Below are 19,089 nucleotides of genomic sequence, written 5' to 3'. Positions count from 1 at the left end.
AGACAAAGCATCATGAAGCCCCTTAACTGCCAGCTAGACAGATTCAGACTAGAAAAAAGATTCAAAGTTTAACCATGAACTGATGATTGGAACAATTCAACAGAAGTTATGGTTGGAGTTTCAATGGGAGTGTGTGGTGTGCTGGTGTCAGAGTGACTGGCTGATTTGTTACCAAAAGATATCCCTCATTTCATCCATAGCTAGTAGGTCTGAATGAGGAGTTCATTCAGGAAAATCCTATAGGCTACCTTATGCACGGAGCTGGGGTAAATTATTACAGTACTGGAATCCTGATATCTGTGTAAAATTTAGGAAGCAAAAACATCAGACCCTACAGAGTGACTACAACTGAGTTCTTCTTATCTCAGTGTCTCTTTTTGGAGCACTAGACTCCCTGAAGCATTTAGAAAACAGCTGTCCAAAGCCTTGGAGTTCTGTTTTAATTATAATTTCTCCAGCTTTGGACAGTTAATGTATAAATCCTTTTAAATTTATGATCTTGCATTGATGGGACAGAATTCTTGGATAATATACTTTTCATTTCTTTTTTACAGAGGTCTTACTTTTTACTTCATGTCTTTTCCTTGGTTTCTGCACTCATTAGATTTAAGTGCAGTTTTGTGTGGCAGAGTAGAGGTATGATTCATTGTTTGTTTGTAGGCAGGTGGTACTTTGTACGGGTATTGACTACAGAGCCTTGTATTTAGATCTATATATGTTGATTTGATTGATGATGGTGATTTTAGCTTCTCTTTAAAGCAAAGTGTACTTGTTATTGAAACGTTTTCTTAGAGGCTTCAAATAGGGCTACTGCTAATAAAGGTATACATATATTTTTATCTCAGCTCAACTGAGAAAGCTGCTGGTCTGGGACCTGCAAGATCCTATTTTGTGCCTCTGTGTCATGGGACACACTGAATGCTCCCTGTCCTACTGACCCTGCTTGTGGCCTTACCTTCTCAGCCACCTAGGAGACAGTAGTTCTGTCAACATAAGCAACTAGAAAATGTCCAAAGGAAATTTGGAACAAAGAAAATGTGCAAGTTGTGAGGTTGTGTGATGGTGATTTGCCATGGAGAAAAAACCCAAAATCTCAGTGCCTTAACTTGCATTGCAATATGCCACAGACCTAATCAAGGGATGCACTCTCAGGGCAAGTATGTCTCCTGAAGAAAGGGAAGAGGGTTGCTGACAGTTTCTTGCCTCTGTGTGTGCATATTCCTCAGAAACTTAGTAATGCTGTGGCTGGCATTCTTCCTTTGAATGCATTAAATACAGGTGTGATTCCCAGAACTGCTTAGTTTAGTGGTGACCAAGTTAAAGTGGTTACTGTGGTAACATTAGTGCAGGGTCTTGTCCAAGAGTCTGTTGGACATCCAGGAGTAGTTCTCTCTTCTTGAAACTAGACTACTTCTCTATGGTATTAAGTAGTTGTTGAGCAAGAGGCACCGTTACCTGTGCTGTACTCATTGCTGACATAAATGGTAGTATTTGTTATCAATCCAATCCATTTAATGCATAAGATATTGAAGATGGCATATACACAGGTGCCTGTTTGTTTACTGGATAAATTGTCATCTTTCATATCCATTTTCTGCTCAAGATGGAATAATGTTTGAGTTGAAGCTTCAGAGCTGCAGATGTTTGATTATCATATCCTATCTAAGCAGATAAATGCAGCCAACATCTTGCCAGCTTGTATCATTATTCTATTCTGCATTCCCCATTACCTTGCGTGTTTCTACCTACGTATATAAATCATCTAGAAAACAGGGATGAGAAGTACATCAGGTAGTCATCAAAACCCATGCACCCATGAAAGGAAGGGTCAAGAATATCAAAATTATTCTGATAGAGTTATATCTAACAAATACGTTTATTAAACTTGTTCATAAAAAAGCTGAAGTGATAGAGATTCCAGCGTCTCAAACTATTGCAGTTGTTAACTACCCTTCATGTCAGAAAGTTTTTCCTAACATCTAATCTGAACTTTCTTTGCTTCAGAGATTATTGCAGAGAGTTCATTACTTTCTGAAATGGGATAGGCCATTCACAAGGAATGTAAGGAAGGGATTATTCTCTCCTTGCAGAGTTATTTTATGTATTTGAACATTATTGCACTTCTCTCCAGTTTTCTCTAGGCTTGACAGTCCCATTTCTTAAAACCCTTCCTCACTGGTCATACTTCAATTCCATCTCACTGCTATCCTCTTCTCTTTCTCTGTCTTTCTTGGACTGTAAGGCCCAAAAGTGGACACAGTATTCCAGCTGCAGCTTTATCAATGCAGAGTAGCATAGAAAGATTCATTCTTGCATTGTGTTTCCCTGAGTAACTTATACATCCCCAATGATACTGCTTTTCAACAGTAATATGACATTTTGGGTTTGTGACTCACTGTTCTTGACAGGTCCTCCTCTCCTGAACTACTTCCTCATTCTGTATTTGTGAAGTTCATAATTTTTTATAAAATATAGAACTTTGTACTTGTCCTTGTTGAATGGAATTCCATTTTTTCAGAACATTTCTTCAATTTATCAAGATCATTTTGCACTTTAATACTGTTCTTCAATCTCATTACAGCCTGGCCAGTTCTGGATCATCTGCAGATTTAATAAACTCATATTCTATTTCTTCATCCAAGTCATAAGTGAAAATATTGGCTAGGCCCAGGACAAACTGGCTGAAATCTGCTTATACATCCTTCTATTCTGACATTAAATTAAGAACAGTTTTGTATCCACCCTGTAACAGTTTCACTTAGTTTTTTGACTTGCTTATGAAAGTTTTATGTGAAGCTGTATCAAAAGGCTGTCTAAGATATATGACCGCTATGGTTTCTTCCTTATCCCTCCCACCTGTTAAAGCAGTTTGACATGATTTCTTCTTGCCAGATGCAACCAGACTAGGATCCCTTAGCCTGGAAAAAAAGATGGCTAAAGTCTATAAAATCCTGGAAGATGGGAAGAAAGTATAAGAAGAATGATTGTTCACTGTCTCTTATAACGCAGACAAATGTCTTCTGCCAAGGTTTCGAGGCCTCAGCTGACTTCCACAGCTCTTCCAGATGGGTTCTCCTGTCTCCATATCTGGGACTACTACTGCTCTTATCTCCTCCTTCCGCAGGACCATCATTGAGGTAATAATTTCCTTTACAGATATGAAACTTCATAGGTTTCAAGAAAACGTTTGGCAGCATTCACCGTGATTCATCCTGAAATGTTATTATAAGCCAACAAAAATAGTGATAAATAAAATTTCATATACCTCAAAGGATTAATGAAATAATACAGGTTTTCTTCACTTCATCCCCATTACAGTAAATATACTCCTTAAGCAAGATAGTTACTTATTTACAACAAGGGTTTCTGAGCCAGTGATATTTACCAGCCAAGTTTGTGATGTTTACCAGGCATTAAAGAACTATTTTCTGGTCTGTACCATCTCTGACTGAAGAGATTTGCTCAGGTTCCCATGAGGGCTACACAGCCTAGATAAAGACTAACAAGCAGCGGGTATGAGTAGGCTACAGGCAGTGCCTGATTTGAATCAAGAAGTGAATATTTGAGACGAAATACATATCTCATCAGTAGGGAAAAAGTGTAGAGGTTAGAGGGGAATGAAAGCTTTCTGTATCTCAGGATCAGCTGAGCAAGGGGAAAAAGCATCTATGGACAGAGGTTTTAAATGATGTTTTCCTTAAATGCTGAGGGAAGGCTTACTGGAAGAATTAAGCACGAGTTCATGTGCTGGTGACAAAAACATAGGCCAGTTGCTCATCTAAGGGTTATTCATATGTTTCTACCTATTCAAAAGAATCAGGGGAAAAAAATTTTTAAGAGTAATCTTTCACTAAAAAAAAGCCAATGGGAATGAGGCTGTCACCAAAGATGAAGTTTAAAGTGGAGTTTCATTTTCTCTTTCATGTTTCAAATGTTTCCTAGTGGACTGAGATGGGAGAGCTGTTCCACAGTCTGCCACTCAGCAGCCACACGGTACTGAGCTAATTGCAACGCTCTGTTGTTCTCTCTATCACCAGGCAAGCTTTGCCTCTTTTGCTTTTAAACTGTAAATAAAAACTTTTAGGGAGACTATCACATGGTTTGTGCTGTGTGAACACATCATACAATGATGGCCAGGCTCAGCTAGGGCTTCTAGGTGCTACAGAGAGCAAGTAGACAGCAAGCACAGATACAGAAGCACCTTCTTGACTAATTAATATTCCACCAATAAGACTCCTTTCTATTTTGATTTATAATCAATTACTGTATTCATGCCTTAAGGTCAGTCTTAGATATACAAAACTTTGTAGGAAAACAAGATATATTATATTCTCTTCTGTTTGTTATTAATACATAATCTGGGGTCCTAGAGAAACACAGAAACCTCTCCAAAGCATTTTGGGGAGAAAAAAAAGGATTGCTTTTCTCAGACATTATTTATCCAGTAAAGTTGACTATATTAATCAATAAATTGAGATAATTTTCTTATAGTCTACCTGAGTCATTATTTAGACTATTCCTTTATGTTTCTTTTATAAGAATTTTGATACCTTGTTATTCTGAAATATTTGAGTAACCTGAGACCAAGAATGATAGCTCTTTACTTGTTCTTCTTTTCTGTCAGTCTCATATTCTCATTAGATTCTTGTTACCTATGCCATGACAACAGTATTCTAATTTATCTGTTTTTCTGTTCTCTGGTAATGAATTAACGATGATGGGAACCATAGCAACTGAAGCAAAAACTTCATTAAGCAAGAACAATTTTTCAGTTTACATTGTATGATGTGAAATTGCTTTCAGTAACAAAGTCTTCCACAGAATGATCATAACTGGAACAAATAAAGCAGTTAAGCTGAACCCCAGTGCAGAGGAGTCTGTATTTCAAACTGTGAGATGTTGACCAGGTTTCCACCTTAAGAATGATCATCAAAGATATCCACCAAGTGTCAAAAAACACTCAGAAACTTCATAGGTTTCAAGAAAACGTTTGTCAGCATTCACCGTGATTCATCCTGAAATGTTATTATAAGCCAACAAAAATAGTTAACACCATGAGAGCTTTGTTTTAAAGAAAGGTTTCCCAGCTGGAGTAAATGCACTGTCTGCAAAATGAGCTGTCTAAAGCATAGGCGGCTGCTGTCAGAAAAACATCTGTTCCATCACCCTGTGTTTTTGATGTTGCCAATGGTTTTGGTATTACAAAAAGATATAGGCATGGACATAAGACATAATACCCTAGAATATCTAGGGTTTGATGACAGTTTAGACCTTCTAAATGAAATCTCACTCAACATGTGAGGATGGAGGCCTACCTACTCTTGCAAAAAGGATAGAGTTAACAATCGGCTGTGACAAAACAACATTAATGACATCTCTAGCAATTTACCATTCAAGAACTACTTCAGAAGATAAAAGAACTCAAAAGTGAATTAACAGTGGGAGTAAACATCCTAGCCAGAAAGATCAGCTGTCCCAGGCTTTCTGTAAGCAGCAAACTAGATCATCTGAAGCACATGAACTGATAGAAGGGCAATTCAATTACCCTGTTATCTAATCAGAAAGGAGGACAGAAAGGCAGAACTGATTAAGAACATGAGGGAGAAAAACAACTTAGTGGGAGTGACCATAAAATCTGAGAGCTTGCAATGCATAGGAAAGAGGCAAGAGAGTAGCAAAAAAACCCCACTTTGCATTTGAGGAAGACTGACTTCAATAAATTCAGAGATCTGGTAGATATTAGCCCATGAAAACCAAGTCATAAGTGTACATGGCACAAAGTGAGAAATGGAGAGAAAGAGACACAGAAAGCACAAGAAAACTTCCTATGAGTAGTGGCTAGATAAGACCAGGAAGGTATAATCTCTGTTGCTCAACAGGGAGGGACACTTAGGGACATTGAGAAACCTGAAGTGTTTAGTGGTTCTTTTACTCAGTTCTCATCAAAGGGTCAGCTGCAAGTACAGGACTAACACAATTATTACTGGCAACCAAAAGGATTCAATCTCAGGCTGGAGAGAAAGAGGAAAATGCATAGCACATAGCTAAAGAGGATGCTTTCAAATTGGCTAAGCTTGATAAATGTTATGCTAGCATGACTAAAGCAATCCTAAGATTAATAGCCAGCCATTACTTGTTATTTCTGAGACTTCATGAAAGACAGGTGAGGCCCCTGCAGACAGTAAAGGAGGAAATGTAGTACCTGTCCTTTGATGTGGGAAAAAGAGGCAGTGAATACAAAAGCACAAGAGATACTCTGAATCAGAACAGAGATCATTGAGCATAACTGGTGTTAAATATCCAGGTAAAAGTACAACAAGTAGAGGGCAAGTGTGTAGTGGTACTTCCCAGCCCGCCAGGGTCTAGCTCAGGGGCAGGTTCATGAAGCAGACACACTGTCTTGATATTTAATAATACTGATAGGCTTTTTTTCCCTGAATTCATCAAGTAGGTTTCTAAACCTTTTCACAACATTAGCATCCTCAGTACCCTGTTGTGAGGGTTTCCATAACTTAACTACACATCTTGTAAAGAAGTATCTGCTTCTGTTTGCCTTGAATCTGTTACCTCTCAGTTTTATGTCATGTTCCATATTGGAGAATGGCGCCTGGGAGTGCCATAAGTTGTTCAAACTTAAAATGAGAGTGGAGTAAACAAAATTTCAGAGGCTTGCAAGCCAAATTAAGATAGTGACAATAGAAACTAGCAGAGTAAAAGCCATAATCCAAACCTGTGATTTTGAGTTTCTTCCTTAAGCATGTCAAATGCTGAATGTCCCTCTAGAGGATGCCAGAGAATCTATCCAGCTAGCAAATACTCAGTCACAAGATAATAAAATTTAAACTGCTTTTGCCCAGCCAAAGGCCAAGTATTTGCTTTGATGAGCTCAAAGATGAGGAAGACTAAAAAGCTTCTAGATTAGTATTATGCATAGAGATAATTTAGCTTTTTGTATTGTGAGCGGAAAAAAATCGTAAGTCGATTTTACATGTGCTATCCTAGTCAGGGATCCATTTTAAAGGCTGTAAAGAGATGTGCTAGAGGTATCAACTCAATGTCATCATAGCAGTGTAAACCAGTGAAAATCCAGGTGGTTTGAGTAAATGGTTTTTGGAAAGTGTATTACTGATAAATGCTATTGTTGTAGTGGTGTTTATAGTGTCGTGATTGTGCTTAACCCAAGAACATTTACTTAAGTTATGGGCATGATAACTGTTTTGTGAAAACCTAGGCACCTGAGAGAGTTTAAGATAACTAAACAAACTGTCAAGTACTTAGTGGCTTCCATACACTGCAAAAGAACTTTGAAAAAATGTTATTTAAAAATTCTATTGTAACAAGCCTGAAAGATTTAAGCAAGAATATGGTCAGTGTAGAACTATAGAATAAAAATTAACACGAAAATGTGGTCAATGTAGAATTATCTACATGCATAATTTTGCAATGGCTTTGTACAGGTTTTTTTGTCTCTAATATGGGTCTTAAATAAAATACACTATTATTTACTTTTGAAGATAGATACCATGTCATTTTCAAGGATTATTTCTCCTTAAAATAATCTGTAAGAACCTCACTGTTATGTCTCTAAAGTAACAAATCTGCTTTAAATTTTCAAAGTTTAACATATCTGTAGAGAATCCCAGTAGAAATGAAAGCCTTAGATTCAAATAAAGCAAAATTCTGCTAAGTAGCTTCATAAATGTGATGATTCAGCAAAGGGAGCCATGACAGTTTTTAAAATGATCAGCTGAAACTTTCTGCCCACTCGTTATCTGAGAACCGTTGCACAGATTCAAACCCGTTTGACTTAAGTGGAAGAACTGTGGTTCACTTATCACAATGTATAACAATAAAATGTCTTCTTGTCTTTGAAGGAATACATAAATATTAACAGATATCTGATCTCCTGTTCAAGCACCAGTCTGACTTCAAGATATTGGCCAAGATTGAATTCGCTTACTTTGATTCCTAAGTCGGAGTGCAGGTGGAATCAGAAGATAGCTGCAGACAGTGGTTGGATTATGGGGAACAGAAAGGAAACAGGACAAAAGCTTGGGGCAGGGGTTGTTATTTCTTGAGACTTTTAGCAAAAACGCATTCTGGAAGAGTGGCTACTGGTATGGGAACATAAAAAATTCATCTTTGTTTTAGAGCTCCAAATATGAATAAACACCATTTCTTCTCTGTCAGTGTTATTCTTTTCTGATGATGCTACATATCTATTGCATTGTGGTCACTTTATCAGGGAATAAACAACATTAAGATTAATCTTATCACAGCAAGGTAAAACTTTAACTGTGGCTGCGATGAATAACTTTCTGAAACACAGAATATTATGTACAACTCTGTCTTTATCTTAGAGAGGAAAGAAAATTTCTTCACACTTTTCTATAACGTGCTGTTTTGAAGGAGTTTCAAAGTTAATCTTAATGGATAGATTCTTTAATTTTTTGGCATACACCTTCACATAACACACCTTTTCCCCTCTGTGATGTGAAAGGGTTAATGTATCCCCCCACAAGGAAGTAACTATCCTTCTACCTAAGAATATATTACCGTTGCAAGACAGAACATGCCAATACTACTTTTTGCCTCTCTTTTCTCCAATAATAAATTATTGTACCCTAACTTTTGTGATTTAGTGGTCTGCTGTGATTAAAAAAGTAAAAGTATAAAAGACATAAATCATTCTCTCTATTTACAAAAAAATTAATAATTTTTGAGACAAAACCAGATCTTAATTGGTAAACAATGTTGAATATGGTTATTATGAAACAAACTGAATTTCTAAGCAGGGCAAGAAAGTTCAGTTAAAAAGCACAGGAAAATGTAATGTTCAGAGACATAACTGTTTGATCATTTCTTACAATGATCTTAGGCTGATAAAACAAAAGCAGTATAAAATAGGAGTAGAGGAAGAATATGGACCTTTACACATTTTTATGCCACTGCAGCAGGACAAACTTTTGGGTTACAGAAGTAGAAGGCATCCAAAAATCACTGGAAAGTGTATTTTTTTCCAGATGTTGAGCTTATGCAGGAAACTAGCATGAACTCACTTAATTCCAGTGTGTAGACACAGGTAAGATTTCATGAAAATTTAAGAGTGAAGAATATGTTTCAAATTTTGCCAAGATCTTTATAAGCAAAACTGTTTTGGGTATGAGGCTTCACCATGCCAATGGCTATGGTGTGTACCTTATCATGAAGACATGGGTACAAAACCTGAATGTTAACTCCAGAGCTTGCAAAAGTAAACTAATAAATTTGGGATTTTGTTGATGAATTAAATCCCATGAAGCTCAGGAAGATATTGCAAATTATGGGTTTTAAGAGGCCCAAAAGCTACTTTCCACATTTTTAACACTTTGAAAAGCCAAAAGTATGTTGGGAATATGCCTGAAGTAGACCTGGATGCCGGTAACTGTATGATGCATGGGGAGAAAGCAGGTTTTCTGGGGAGGTGTTAAACTAATCAAAATAACGTATTTGACCTCCAAAAAGAGCTGGCTCATTGCAGCCAACAGGATGTAAAAATGTTGAGAGAAGCCTGCATCCTCTACAAAAAGCAATGAAAGAAGTGGCTGTGACAGTGGGAGTTAGAAAACAAGCTGAAAGTTTTCTTTGGACCTAGAAGTTTTCCATGCTGGCCTCAGGCTTACATTTTTTATCCCTTCAACCAGAAAACTTCTCTCACCAGATAACCACCTCAAGCAGAAAAAGTGAGATTCTACCCAGGCTATTTGGTGGCTGCTATTTACATGTGGTAAACATTTAGCATGCATTTGCTAGTGTTTGCTGCTGAAATATCAGCAGGTCCCCTACTTTCGAACAGTCTTCACAGGTAAAGGCAGACCTTGTGAATTTAACCACTAGTTTTATTCTGCCATGGATGCATTATCAATTGTATCAAAAAGTACTCATGCAGTTAGGTTTTCCTGCTATTAGTTTCATTACCTTTAAGAGCTACCAAGAGTGAGCTGATTTACTCAAAACGTACAATCTGTGTGAACGTGACTGGGAGGCTGCGGTATAACCTGGACTTTCTGGTATCTTGAAGATCTTTTTGGGTAGAGATAACGCAATTTCTCTGTGTAATAAATGCAATGCCAGCAAGCAAATTTATAGCTGTGATTTTACATGCCTGAACCTGTCTGGAGATAAAACCAAGCTATGCAATCCTGGACACCTTGTAATCTGTCCTGAAAACCCTGACTTTCTCCTGAGCCTCTGTGCAACTTCTAGAGTTACTAGGTGCTATGAGGGCTCCTTTTTGCAGTGCCTTCCATCTCACACACCTATGTTGTATATCTGGTGGGAGAAGATTACTGCAAACCTCAAGTCCTTCTGAAACCAAACGTGATTATAAAAGTGAGCAACACTCTGAAAAGCCTCAAGTTTCTTTCATAGGGCCAGTCAATTGCTAGCCAAGAACATCAAAGCAGATATTCAACAAAGGCAGGAAAGGTCAAGGTTTCCTGCTTAGTGAACAAACACAATGCACAATATATCTCTGTGAGAAAGAAGGTATTCATTTATGATGGTATTGTCTGTTTAAAATTTCTGCCAAATTATTTCTGAATTCCTTAGTGGTAAAATTCAGATAGGGACCAAAGATGTTTGATACTGGCCTCATGAATGATTGCTATGTCTTATTTGAATATAGCTTTTTTACTGCCTTCCAAGACTTCTTGCAAATGTCTTCATATATTTGGGAGATATGTACAATAAAATTTTTGGAAGGATTATTTTCTCTGAACTGCTTTCATGTTACTCATATGCATCCAGACTATGCAATCTGTTACAGCTGTTACAGGAGTAGTGTCTGAACCTTCACGCAGCTTTCATGGTATCTGTGAACCTCCCTCACACTGTTTATGGAGAGTACCTGACAAGCTATATTCTGCCAGATCAGAACATCAGTGTCAGCAGGGTGAGCAAATGGAGGAAGACTGAATGGCCTGCATGAAAATTGAAGGCATTATTGTGTCTAGAGAGGCTAGTGAAAATATCAGCTTTGAAAATTTGAAAGCTTTAGTTTATTGCTTAGACCCTCTGCAGGAGCACTGTAGAGAAATAATCATCCAACAGCCAGCCAGCGTCAGGAATAGAAGACTGCTGATAGAAACTTAAAGGACTTTTCCAACGTGTATCCATTTTCAGGCATTTTTGAAGGTGAAGTAACTATGGGAAACTTTTCTCTACAGAGACTATAACGTTAGGAAATATGAACTTAATGTTCTTTTTGCCTGGAAATATGGTATCAGGCACTGTAACCACTAGTAACTTTGGCTTAAGGAACCATTTTCAAATGGCTTTTTCTCGGTTTATGGAGGGCTTTTAGGGAAGACAATTGCTTCCACTCAGTGTGTGAAATGTGATTAATTGTAAGTGACTTTGATGGATGCTGCTTCTGAAAGCAATGAAATTCAGAAGGGACTTAATCAATTGTGTATGAGTATCATATCCATAGATCAGAACATGTATAGCCAGGGCAGAAAAAAAAGCTGCAAAGCAAGCTAAGCACAGAGCGCATAGGGCTTTTAAAAATCCTTAGAAACAAGGTGGAGATCACATCCCTGATCAGCGGGTGAACCTGTCAATCTTGAGTTCTGTCCAGAAGCTTCTGAAGGTGATACCAACAAGCCAGATAGATAGCTTTTCTGCGGCAGAATTGAGACTTTAGGGCTTAAGAACTGAGCTATTCCCTTCAGGCCGACTAGCAGCTGAAGCTTTGAAAAAATCAACAATAGAATATCAAAAGAGAGAAATTCTTTGTTGGCAGCTCCTGGGTCCCTGAAAACATGGCTTGGTTGAGAGATGAGAATCTGCCTCTTTCACAACTCTATCAAGGTCCTAAAAGTGCTGTGGCATTTGACTCCTGGCGATTTAAGTAGTGACACTCTCACAAAAAGCTCTTGGTGTCTTAAAAGAAAGTTCTTGGTGTTTTACTTTCAACACAGAACCAGGCAAGCAGCCAAGTAAAAGAGCCAAATTAATTAAAAAAAAAAAATAAAGCAAAACAGGTTTGTTTAAAAGAAAACCTCTTTTGCAAGAGCCAGCAGGGTTTAACGGGACTGTTTGTTAATTTTTGCTGTCCTTCTGATAACAGGGCTTTTGACCAGCCAGTGATGGAGCATGGGGAACAGAGGACACCCAGCCTGGCTGCGACCCAGCCACCAGCTGGGGCAATTAAGGCCAAGAGAAGTGGGGAGGAAAATACTTGCAGAGGAAAATACCAGAGCCACAGGCACTCCTACCTCCAGGATAGTGAAACAGAGAACAGTCTGCAAAGAACAGCTTTAACTGAATGCATAAAAGCCAAACTTTTCACCCTCTGCTTTGCAAATATCTGATGTATGTGAGGCAGGATGATCCACACAAAGGAAAAATCAGTGTGTCTCTACAGAGCAGGAGAGACACAAGAACTGCCAGACTCAAGGAATGCCAAACAACTGCAGTTCTGTTGTCCAGGAAGTATTGGGAAGTGTGAATAAATATTACAAGAAAGTAAATGCTGAAGTACTTCTAAATAAGCTGGGCTGATCGTAAATGTATTTCTTAGAATGCTAAATGAGGGTTTGTGTATAAAGGCTTAGTTGTTAGTTATTTTTTTGTACTCAGTTTGGGGCAGAGTATTACCCAAGCTCTTTTCACACCTAAAGTGTGGGAAAGTTTTGCACAAATGCCATGTCTAAGTAAGATGTATCTTGACCAAATGTAACAAAAAATGCACTTTTGGAACATCAGGAAAGTCTTTACATGGACTTTGGACTTGATTGGAAATCACTTCTGTTCTTCCCTGCCTTCTCTTTCAAAAGCTGAAAACCAGATAAAGTCTTCTAACGCAGTATAAGAAGTTTGCGTGCTCTTAATATCTATTTTTTAATATTGAGTAATAAAATTTTGCTTTAAGTAAAGTGATTCTTTACTATTGCACTGTATAATCTCTTTGAACCAGTCTATTGGGATAAAGAAACACCAGGGCAGTGAAAGGCAGACACCAACAGTCTTTGAGCTTACCACAGATTTTACTGAGAAACATAAAAAAAATCTATTGCAAGAACACAGATCCAGGCTTGCTGAAATGTGTTTCAGCAAGTCTAGGCACGTCCTATGTTTTATGTTTTAGTTTTATAAACTGCATCAGCAGCCAGTTGTGCTGCTCAAAACCAAGAGAATATAGTCCTTAACTCTGTTCAGAAGATAAGCCTGTGCCATGGTGATGTAGAAAAACATATGGTGATATACAGAGGCAACTGAGCAGCGGTCTTGCAATAGTTGAGTCTGCAGTGTAGTACCAGAGGCATTTTTGTTCAAAATTAATAGCTTTTCTAGGAAAGGAAGCACAGGTTGTGAATGTTCATACGAATCAAAATATTTCCAGCAGTTGTTTTCTGCCGGGCACACAGCAAGCCACACTGTGTGTGTGCGTTCAGGTGGCTTGCCAAGTCCATAGGCAGATGTTGTTTCCCAGGTCTAGCTCTGCTGACTGGAGATAGTACTGTCCCTTCCTCCCACGCCAGAAGTCATTGCCCCCATGGCTCTGCTGGCCTGGGGCTCTTTGGATGCTCCATACCCTACCGCAGGTAAAGCCACCTCACCCATCTTCATTGGCAGGTTAAAGTCACTGGCTGACTTTGCCAGATAAGATATGGTTAACAGACTCCTTCAACTGGCAAAACTGTGTGAACAGGAGCAATGCGGCAACAGCAGACCACTAGGATGGTACCACCTTCAGCTGGTCCGGCTGTTTGCAAAATGAAGATCTGCCTGTGATTTCCATACACAGCCTCAAAACAGTTAGCTGTCTGGAAAGTAGTTGCAGGGACCATATCAAAGTAGATATCTTTTACTGTCAGAGTCCACAGACACCACATGGCATAGCTTTGTAGTGTCTGTACTTCCATGCTGTCACATGACACATTGCTTTTCTCTTTTCTGTCCATAATGCTGACCAAATTGCCATGCATGGCCACTTAGTAGTCCTAAGTGAGTAGTACTAAGCTTTCAGTGAACATGCTTCTTCTGCTAGCATGCTTCTTCATGCTTCTCCATGCTTCTCCATGCTTCTCCATGCTTCTTCTCCTAGCTTCTTCTCCTTGCATCACCCTTTTCACAAAATTATTAAGCTCCATCATGAAACAATTAGGTTCTCCTCTCCCACTGGTCCAGAACAGCAATGCACTGACGGTTATCAACTCTTTTTCAAAATCCAGCAAAGATTTCCTCATGACCAGATGGAAACCATTTAGCTCTTTCAAGGACATTTTTGGCTAAAGCCAAACTACAAGGATGACAGGCCATGTCCTAGGAACCCTTTTTTCCCCTACTTATTTCCTGTATTTGGCTGATCAAAACTCTGGATAATAATGTAGGGAAGGTCTTAAAGTGTGGTGCAGCAGTGTCAGTACCTGTATCTCTTTTCATGTCCGTGACAGTCAATAAAGTGTTTTTCAACAAAATTTTTGTTCTCCAGAGACACTGGAACCTCCATCTTCCTTCTTTGTATCCACCAGCTTGTCTATTTTAAATCCCTCATTCTTCCAACTGTGTTCATTAATTCACGGTCTTTGTGCAAGAGGCCAGCATAAAGCTGTACGGTGAGGGTATCATCATTGTAATTTGGCATCGATTACTTAAAGAGCACAGTTGTTACTTTGGTTGATGAGACTATCTCTCAGACTGACATCCACTCTGAGAATAGAAACTTGGGGTAATTTACCAGACCCTTTTTATACTCCTTATCAGGGTTGGTTTTACCTTTTATAGACCTGCAATACTACAGTGTAGGATTAGGTTCTTGCAATGGGTGCTACACTCAGTGCTTTATGGACTGATAAAGACAATGCCTTGATGATTAGATATCTGTGAATATTGACCTGTAATGAGAAACATGTAAAAAAAGCACAGGTTGGCTTTTATACTGAAAAACGAATATGCTTGGCTGTGCTGGAAATAATATTTTTTTATTTCATTTTATTTCGTTTCATTTTTTTCCCAGAGAAAACTTCCTCCCTCTCTATCATACATCATCTTGATCTTCCACTCCTGCTGACAGAGAGAGGATACAAATGATTTTTAGAGCTCCACAAGGATAAAAACCAGCAGGGATTATTAAGCTCTTTCTGAGCTGGAAAATGCTATGCTTCAGCATCTGGTTAATAAATATTTATTTTGTTTCTAATTCTGTGTGTGAGTGAGACCCCATCATGTTTATTTGAGCAGACAATATTATGGCTAAAAGACACATTTCCACAGGAGGATATGTTAAAGAGTATGTGTCACACCTTGGATGAAACTGAGATTTTTAAGGAGTGAGACATCTCTTTTTTTTTTCAGCAGCCAGAAAGTACATAAAAACTTTGAACAGAAAGCAAATCACATCTTGACTTTTGGACTGATATTCTCTATAATCCAGAATGAAAATAAAAGGTCGAAGGCTCTTCTTTCTGATGAGGATGCACATTGGCAGGAAAACTGAATTTGCAACAAGTATCCTTACACAGTGGTGATGAGAAGCACATCTTTCAAGGGATGAATGTTCTGCGTAACGTGCTTTGGCCTTGGACCTAAAACACAAGGTGGCTCTGAAGTATCTGTAGCCTTGAAAGCTAGTTACAGGATATTCACACATTCAGTCGTTTTCTTGTGTTTCTGAAGTTGTCCTAAGGCAGCAACACACAGAAGGGAAATGACTATTTTAACCACTTAAATATAAAAAAAAAAAAAAAAAGATTAAGAAAATGTCACAGAATGTGAAGAAGATGCTGCTGTAGCCTGGAGACATTCATCTCAGTAGAAGGTTGGATACGAATAGAGGAGGAATGGAAAGGCCACAACAATCCCATTATAATCAGTACTGCTGAGCAACTTAAATATAGGGGGTGCTGCCAAATTCACTATAATAAGTGAATTAGATGTGTTGCCTGCCTGGGAAAAGCTGGGTGAGGATATATGTACATCATGTGAATAAACTGAAAAGGCCTAATAGTCATGATATTATACCGACAGATCTTTTAGTTACAAATGACAGACAGTGATAGGTGAAATTTTGTATTAATAACTGCAGCTGTAACTCCATGGATGCAAAATTGTTAGCAGCTACTCAGACTTCTATTGATAGGGATATAAAAATAGACCATTTTCAGCTGTTGTGTACTGCTAGCTGTTTCCGATGGGCAAAATGCTGAATCTTCTCTGTGGTGTTTTTTTATTTGTGATCCAGAATTATATAGTGCAGTCATACTGACGTTTAATAATGGTCTTATTATTGTCCTGAAATACTTGCTTACCAGCTGCAAAGCAACAACATTTCATTCACCCTCATATGCTGTGTCCTTCCCATAGATGAAATGGTATTTATGCTTGACAAACATTCCAGTTAGTATCTCAGGTAAGATGATGTGCTTAGCAGAGTTGAAGCCCATCAAAACGAAGGTTAATCTACACCAAGAGATGAACGGTCATTCAATCATTGCTAGCAAGGCTGCAGAAGTCTCAGCAACCAACAGAGGTGATGGTCCTTTTTGGATGGTTGGTTTGTTTGTTGTTCTTTTTTTTCTTTTTTTATGAGAATTATGTTTAACCAAGTTACGGTACAGACACATCTTTTCTGGTGATATAAAACAAGCTGCTGCAACACACTACAGACTTGTTTTTAGGAAAACAAACAAGCAAACAAACAAAGCAATTCCCATGCTAGTTAGAGAAAGCCTGGTTAGATTGGAGTCTGGACCCTGGAAAACTTGCTCAGAGGTCACAAATCTTGGAGTGAACAAAGAAAAGGCTGATGTTACAAGGGAGGAAATTGGCAGATGGAAGCCAACAGAACTGCTAGCTGAAGCCTAGCCATTTGTGCCTGCCGAGCTCTGTATGAGAAGAGGTGGTTTCTTTGTCCACCACTACTTCTTCTTGTTTGTTTTAGGGCTTACTGTAGGAAAGAAAGCAAGTGTGATAAGAACACACTGACTATGGTGCAGCTGAAGTGTTTGTAAAAAGGCCAAATTCACTGCCAATGTAATTCAACACAACTGCAAGCGATGGAGCTAACCCAGGGGTGAATCTGGCACCCTTTACTTTTCAGCTGTTTTGATACATACTCATTAGACAGAGAAGCTTGCATTAGCCCATTAGTGTATGCTATGTTTTTAATCCATTGCGTATGTATTGCATTCATTTTGGTGTAAAACTATTAATTATTAGGGCTGAGTGAAGGGACAGCATTAATTTCCTGTTTTATTAAATTGATTTTCTCTGGATACACACACATTTCCAGGTTTTTATTTCTGTAAACATTCAGTCTGTTTATCTTACAGTACATCCACCCAGAGCTCTGAGGGAGTACAGAGGGACCCTCTGCCCACACTGCAATAGGTGGGAAGGTTTAGAATGGATATTAGGAAAAATGTCTTCACTGAAAGGTTTGTCAAGCATTGGAACAGGCTGCCCAGGGAAGTGGTTGAGTCACCATCCCTGGAGGTATTTAAAAGATGTGTAGATGTGGTGCTTAGGGACATGGTTTAGTGGTGGACTTGGCAGTGTTAGGTTAACAGTTGGACTCAATGATCTTAAAGGTCTTTTCCAACCTAAATGATTCTATGATTCTATGATTCTATAACACTATACCTGCCCTTTTGCAGGGTTCATCTGTTCAGACTCAGCATTGCCCTAATGTGGCTACATGGAAATAGGCTCAGGTAAAAACATACACTGATTTGTATGCTGTTACTTGTTACTATAGGGTCTATGCATCTGCCAGGCAAAGTCACAAGTAAAAACACTTCGTGCATGTGGAGGTGTTCATGAAAACCCCAGTTTAATCACATACACACCGCTGTTCATGGAGTGAAGAAGGGATGGGGCATGTATGGCTTTGCTCTCCATCTCTGCCATTTCAGTTTCTTGGTTTGTGTACGTTCTTATTAGGCTTCCATCCCTTAACAACCCCTTTTCTCTGCTTGTTAGTCTATCCAGTAACAGCCCTTCAATGAACTTCTACAGCATCAGATTGCAGGGAGGATACAAATATCCTTCCCTTCTAGGATACAAATTTCTCTCATTCATTTGACTGACTTTTTCCTAGCGTGCAGAAAAAGGCTGTTGTGCTGTGTGCCATTAAATAAGTTTCTCTGTCAGATTTTCTTGGGAGATTGTGAAGGAATTTTCTTCCTAAGTTTCTGCTGCAAAATGTTTCTTTCTTGTCCCATCCAAATCTTATGCGACCTTCCTCTTCTTGCTATGTCTTCACCTTATATTCTTACATCTTTTGCCCTATGCTTATTGTTTCCTATGCTGAAAAAACACAGAATATGACAAGAAAAAATATATTTGAGATTTTTTTCACATAATTCTCACTATTTTTTGCTGACATTTGTGCTCTGCTTCATTTGCAAATGGCGCTTAAAGAAGCAGCAGAGATGGAGGGTACAAAGAAAGCTCCTGGTGGTTTTGAGATGACATCTTCACACACCCAACTTGTCAGTAATTAGTACAGAGCGCCTGTCAGTAATTAGTACAGAGGGCCTGAGCTCGTCTCATCCCACCTGAATCTTCTTCTGGCAATTAAAAAGGCCACACTCTGTACCAAATGCTTCAAACCCACCAAGATTCACACTTTCACGGCACCATTGAGCAAACTAGCATTATGGTAAGTTTACATGAAGTTTGCCTTGACTCATTCTTTCACAGTTATCATATGGTCCTGTGCCATCTGATAAACCATGAAAATAATTGGAAAACCATGGAAATAATTTAAACCAGGACTAGTAAGGAATCAGAACAGTTTGACAGCAGGATGATTTACAGATCATTCAAACAATTCACTCTCCTTTTATTCTTCAGTTTCACTTATGTCATAAATAAATAATTCTGAGTAGTTCAGAGTGATTATATTATCAAAGGCTTGTAATCCAGAAAGGAAAATGCAAGAAATTCAGATGTGTATAGTGTAGTGGCCGATCACTACTCATTAACTAGCACAATTATCTTCTATTGTTTACTGGTAGTATTTTTATTAATGAAAGGCATAAGGGAGCTTTGCCAAGAGTAAGATTTAGTGTTGGGTTGACAGAGGGAAAATATATTTAT

The sequence above is a fragment of the Ciconia boyciana genome, chromosome 5 (assembly GCF_034638445.1).
Source record: "Ciconia boyciana chromosome 5, ASM3463844v1, whole genome shotgun sequence".
NCBI lineage: Eukaryota > Metazoa > Chordata > Aves > Ciconiiformes > Ciconiidae > Ciconia > Ciconia boyciana.
The sequence above is the reverse complement of the archived record's forward strand: the minus strand, read 5'-3'. Positions refer to the sequence as shown.